The 6,395-nt window shown below is 44.9% G+C and overlaps 1 pseudogene; it reads left to right on the forward strand.

The window, feature by feature from the left end:
- The first annotated feature begins 5,964 nt into the window (after positions 1-5,964).
- On the forward strand, positions 5,965-6,073 carry LOC144669627 (5S ribosomal RNA; annotated as a pseudogene).
- Positions 6,074-6,395: the final 322 nt, after the last annotated feature.

Genomic DNA, 6,395 nt, shown 5'->3' on the forward strand with positions numbered 1-6,395 from the left:
TCCCATCTCATGGCGACAGAGTCACATGGGGGACATGTTTCATTAAATTTTTCATGCTCTGTGCCTCAGGGAGGTTGAAGCGCTCTTTCGCGCGCATGAGTGAAAGAGTGCTGGACCCAACTCTCCCTCCTCCCCCCGCCCGCCAAGGCAGCGCTACCGCTCGCGACCCACGCAGGGTGGGCCTTAATCACAGTGCCAAGCTGAACACAGGGTCCCCGACCACCCCCGCACGCTCCCGCCAATCCCGCCCAACGACTGGAAAATCCTGGCCTAATGTATTCCTGGAGGTTTCATCACATGACTTACCCCACGCTCCAGCCATTAGTCGGCCAACGCATCCATCCTTGTGACATACGGTCTTCCTACAGCAACTGGAAAGCACAAAGATTCATTACCCAATTGGGTGATGCTTGACTGTCAGCCAAATGGCTTTTTTCCCCCGCATTTTCAGTATTTTTAAATCTGGCAAAGAAAAATGTTCAAAGTCAATGACAAAAAAAAAAACAATCTTTTCTTAATGACCTGGTGATTTTTCTCCAGGGTCACACACAGCAGAATCCTGGAGATTGGTCTTCAATTCCTGGAGACTCCAGGCCAATCCTGGAGGGTTGGCAACACTACTCATTCAGCCCCACCCAGCTGATCGACCTTACCTCACTCCCCTGCATCCCTGCTTCTTTTAACTTAACCCCTTGAAGCCTCTGAATAACTGGAGACCAAAGACCCCCACCCCCACTGACTTATCACCAAGGCAACTGAAGGAGAATTTGCATACTGGCCGCAGTTATAAATCCTCCCCACTTTAAGACTTTAATTATAAACATAAAATATATCATCAGAGAATGTTCCAGAACCAATGACCTTTGGATATTGAACAACTGATTCAAGCCTAGAATTCCAATGAATCAAACCCTATCCCATTGACTCCTAGTGTATCGAATTCCAAAGAGCAGGAATCGGGAAGTTCCTCTTCAACAAGAGGAGCGAGAGAGAGAAAGTCAGAAAGCAGAAGAACCTCTCACTCTAGGTGGGCATGTTTCTGCCGATGGTGGATCTTTATTTAAGCCCTAACGTGTCTGTTGTTTGTGTTAAAGTTAGAGCCCAAAGTTCTGGCAAAGGATAAAAAGAAAAGATTTCATTTTTATAGAACCTTTCACAGTCTCAGATGTCCCAAAACACTTTCCAGCCAATGATGTACCTTTGAAGTGTAGTCACTGATGTAATGTAGGAAACACAGCAGCCGATTTGCGCACAGTAAAATAATGATCGGATAATCTGTTATTGTAATGTTGATTGAGGGATTAACATTGCCAGGGAGAGCAGTGGTTGAGTGGTATTCTCACTCGGCTCATAACCCAGCGACCCAAAGTAATGCTCTGGGGACATGGGTTCAAAGCCCACCACGGGTGGAGTTTAAATTCAATTAATGAAATCTGGAGTTGAAAACTGGTCTCAGTAATGGTGACTATGAAATGATTGTCATTAAAAACCCAACTGGAAATCTGGTCTAGCCTACATGTGACTCCAGACCCATAGTTGACTGAAATGGCTGAGCAAGTCACTCAGATCAAGGCAATTGCCGGCCTTACCAGTGATGCCCATGTCCCATGATAAGAGTTAATTTAAAAAAAAACCCTCACCTGCTCCTCTTCAGTGGGGTCTCAGTTTAAACATTTCAACCAAAATCTGGCACCTCTGACAGTGCAGCACTCAAGTGTCAGTCTAGATTTTTGTGCTCAAGGTCCTGGAGTGGGACTTGAACCTGGAACCTTAGGCAAGAGAGATATCCACCAAGCCATGTTTGATGTTGATGAAATCAGACTGGAACCTGTGCATTCTACTGCAATCCATTCCTGTCGCTATGTCCGAAAGCTCTCGCACATTAGTCTGTACAGGGAAACATAAATACCTGTGATTAACATCATTTAACCCTATCAGCAGTAAGTGTTAGATAAAAGGATAAGAGGAGGCTAGCTGGAATTGCATGATTTATACACATCTGGGTGTCAGGTCCTGATTGAAGGGAGGAAATGGCCTTTGAAATTACATTAATGAAAGCAAAAAGCAGTAACGCCCAGAGACAAGAGCTGTTATCTGTTGTTCTTGAAGAGGAAAGAGATGTTTGGACTGTAGAGGAAATTACAGGATTAATTTGGGGATCTGGTCTCCCAATTGGGTGCATTGCTCAGGTGGAGCAATGTTTTGTAAAATTGGCACCACTGCACAGTAGCCCTGTTAGGGTTAGCTTGGGACGCAGAACTTACCTTCAGGATTTTCAGAAGTTGGGTACATCAGTGACCTAAGGGAGAATGGAATTCTGATGGGTGGGGGGGATAGGGGGGATGTGGGGAACAGAACCTTCAGGAGATAAGACTCATGGGAGAATGGAGCCCTGGGGAGAGGAGTTTTCTGGGAAGAGCTGAGGCCTGGGGAGAAAAGAGGCCATGTGAGGACAGCAGGGTCCTGGGGAGAGGGGCATCCTGGGGAAAGGAGAGTTCTGGGAAGCAGAGGCCTGGGGAGAGGAGAGTCCTGGGGAGAGAAGTGTCCTGGGGAGAGGAGAGTCCTGGGGAGAGAAGTGTCCTGGGGAGAGAAGTGTCCTGAGGAGAGGAGAGTCCTGGGGAGAGGAGTATCCTGGGGAGAGGAGAGTCCTGACCGGATACCTGTGGAAATTTGAGAATTGATTTGAGAAGAAATAGGTGCCACAAACTGGCACAGCCAGTTGAAATATTTGAGAAAGTCCAAGCGATGAAACATGAATTGCCAAAGCGATCAAGAGGTACATTAGTGAAGCCATTAGAGGCCATCAGTGGAACAACCATATAATCAGCCTGGAGTATCGTATTGCATCGAACATACATGATAGAACAGAAACAAGCTGTTTAGCCCAAAGGATTAATGCCTGTGATAAAAGCAAAATACTGTGGATGCTGGAAATCTGAAACAATAACAAAAATAGCTGGAAAAACTCAGCAGGTCTGATAGCATCTGCGGACAGGAACACAGATTAATGCCTGTGTCTGTGCCTGCAAGCAACAAGATCTGGACAACATCCAGGTTTGGGCCAATAAATGGCAAGTCACACCGCACAATACATACAATTACTTCGAATTAATGGCAGAGGAGCAGAATTCAGCTCTTACTGGTTTGTGCCTGTGTTTATGCTCCACACAAACCTCCTCCCACCCAAACTATTGACCTTTCCTTCAATTTATTTCTCCCTCGTGTATTTATTACTATTTGCTTCAACCACTCTGGGTAAAGAGGCTTCTCCTGAATCCTTTATTGCATTTATTGGTGACCGTCTTAAGTTTGCTTCCTCGAATTTTTGATTTCCCCCACATAGAAACATCCCTGTGTCTTACCTCTCGAACCCCCTCAAAATTTTAAAGGCCTCTTTTAAGGTCACCTTCTCACTGTTCCCTTTAATCTGTTCAGCCGAGGATTAACCTAGACTTTCAAAGTAATGGATATCTGTGTGGTAAATGGAAATGTCTTTAATTTAATATACACATGACCTACCAATACAGAGCAGCCTGGATTTAATTAAATAGAGTGCAAAGACTAGGACAAGTGAGCTGTGAATATCTCACTTGTTGTACCTGCTGCCAACACAACAATGACTTATTATTCACATGGGAAAAACCACAATAAATTCACCAGTGACTCCTTTCTAATTCTGACATCAGGCTGTATTCACTGCCAGCATTGGACCTGATGCAGTCAGAGATGTGTATCGTTCCCTATCCGAAAATTTTGACATCGTTTTTTTCATTCAATGCACTCAGAAACGACCAGTGATCATCATCAAACGTTCCAATTTGGAATGAGTTTAGCCGCAGGGTCAGCAGTGCTTTGCCAACTTTGATATCAAATGCAATCACATGGCAAAAGGTGCTCAAAGGCATTGAGTGCATTCAGAGCTATTGAGTACACTCAGCAGCCTGCATTGAAAAATTCAAGGAAATTACTTACTTAAATAATATCTGAATTTATTAAGTTCTTTTCATGTAGACCAAAAAAATCTTTCCATGAGGCAACTCATATGTGACAGCACCCACCAGATCCCCATCAGCTCTTAATTCATTTTAGTCTTAGGGTGCAAAGTTCATCCACACTACCCCCAATCTCAGGGTCTAAAGTCTCCCTCTCCGCTCTCTCCCTCCAGCCTCCAAATTCTTAACCTCCCTCCCTCCAGTCTACAGGCGCTGGGTCCCGTCAAACTTGAAACTCCTGGCAAACCTCCGCCCCCACCCCACCATGACTCCCTCCACCACCCCACGAAATACTTACCTCATCGCTGGCACCATTGCTGCTCCCACGCTGGCTGCAAAACTGCATCAGGATCAGCCTCACTGTCACTTCTGGTTCCTGCTGACCCTGCAACCTGATCTCTGGTGCGGGTGGGGGAAGAGAAGGGGGAATGGAAGGGAAGGGGAAGAGGGGTGAGGTAGAAGGCGGGGAAGGGGAAGAGGGTGGAAGGGGGTAAGGGAAGAGTGGGAAGGGGTAGTGGGGGAGAAGAGGGAGGAGAGGGGAAGAAAGAGAGTGGGGAGGGAGACGGGGAGAGAGAGGGGGAGGGAGAGAGACGGGGAGAGAGAAAGGGGGGAGAGAGAGGAGAGAGAGAGGGGGAGAGAGATGGAGAGAGAGGGGTGAGAAAGACCAAAGGGGAGGGGAGTGAAAGGGGAGGAGGAGAGGCATGGGAGGGGGAGCGAGGGGACAGAGGGAGAGAGAGAGGGGACAAGAACTGTTGCAATCTGGGGGAGATGAGGGGTTCGGGGGCAGAATAAAATTGCTTGGGGGGTGGTGGTGGGTGGGGGAGAAAACAGCTGCAGCATTTTGGGAGAGTCGATGGCTGGCAGGGGTGTGCTTTGTGAGTTATAGGTTATGAAGAGAAACATAAAACTAGCTTATGAAAACATATATTAAAACCAAGTCTGCTTTTTCTAAAATTAGCTCAGTTTTAGGATTTTTGAAGCTCTGGAAATTCAAAAATATGGAAAATGAACTCGGATTGTTTTTGGTGTCTGAATGCTTAAGGTAAGTGATTTTGTTAATCGCAAATGTTTGAGAGCTGTGGTTTAAGGTAATTGATGACATTGATGTAGTTATGTTACTTGCAATGTTAAATGATAGCTAAATGATTGCTTTTGAGTGTAATTTATGTCAAATGAATGCTGCTGGATGCAAATTATGTCAAAATATGCAGGTAGACACGCTCGGAGAGTTCACACAATCCAAACTGCACAGAATCTAATGACCAAGTACAATGAATTAACACCTATCATATGTTGTGAAATCTATCCTGAATTAACTTTCCTGTCAATTGGGAGCACTTTAGCAGATAATGCAGTCAGAATGAAATAAACTGGGAACTTGCTGAAACTATGTCTCAAAGATCAGGGCCACTTTTAAAGATTTTTCTTACTTTCCCTTTTTGTCTCATTTTTCTCTTTCTTACTGCAATCTACCTTTCCCTCTCTTTATTTCTCTTTCTGTCCCTGATTCAATTCTAATGCACCCTGTGTCTTCCCCTTCAGTCCCCTGTTTCTCTCAATCCGCAAATCCCATTGGTTAAGAAGGCAGAAGTCCTGTGCTTCACCAATCAACATCGCCGTGTCATTATAAATTCACTCTTCCAATAATGTGCGGCACAAATTTTGTTTTGAGCTGACGAGCAGGGGAGAAAGTCTAGTTAATGGGTGTCAAATGTATATTAATTGTGTTTAATTGTATGTATATTATGAACATCAACTGGGGATTCACTTGCAGGCCATACCAGTCTGAAAATGCCCGATCTTGTCTGATCTTGAAAGCTAAGCAGTCTCAGGCCTGCTTAGTACTTGGTAGGAGACTGCCTGGGAGTACCCGGTGTAGTAGGCTTTGTACTAGTTGTGGCTCTGACAGTAGCACTCTTGACTCTGAATCGTGAGGCTCTGGGTTCAGGTCCCACTTCAGAATTTGAGTTTTGACTATGGCCATACTAGTCTGAAAATGCCTGATCTTAGAAGCTAAGCAGACTCAGGCCTGGTTAGTACTAGGATGGGAGACCGTCTGGGACTATCAGGTGCAGTAGGCTTTAAGGGCTGCTTTTACTTTATCCCTGATTTTGTTAATTTAGTTTAATTGTTTGACACAAGTAGAGCTATAAATCGACACAGACTGAAACTATGGTTATTGGGTTAGGAGGTGTATGCTTGTAATGAGTAACTCTGTAAATAAATGCTTATAAAAATGTGCCACAAAATACCCCACCCCAGCAAGATCTGGGCCAATACCTTCCCAGTGTGCCTTCTAAATAGTCAAATTTATCAATCTAGGATTTCTAGGCCATCCTTTTAGTTTTCTTTAAGGTTGGAGGTAAAAAAATCCATGTTGAGAAATCCAAAATCCTTCAGTAC

Source organism: Cetorhinus maximus, chromosome 29 (assembly GCF_964194155.1).
Source record: "Cetorhinus maximus chromosome 29, sCetMax3.hap1.1, whole genome shotgun sequence".
Taxonomy (NCBI): Eukaryota; Metazoa; Chordata; class Chondrichthyes; order Lamniformes; family Cetorhinidae; genus Cetorhinus; species Cetorhinus maximus.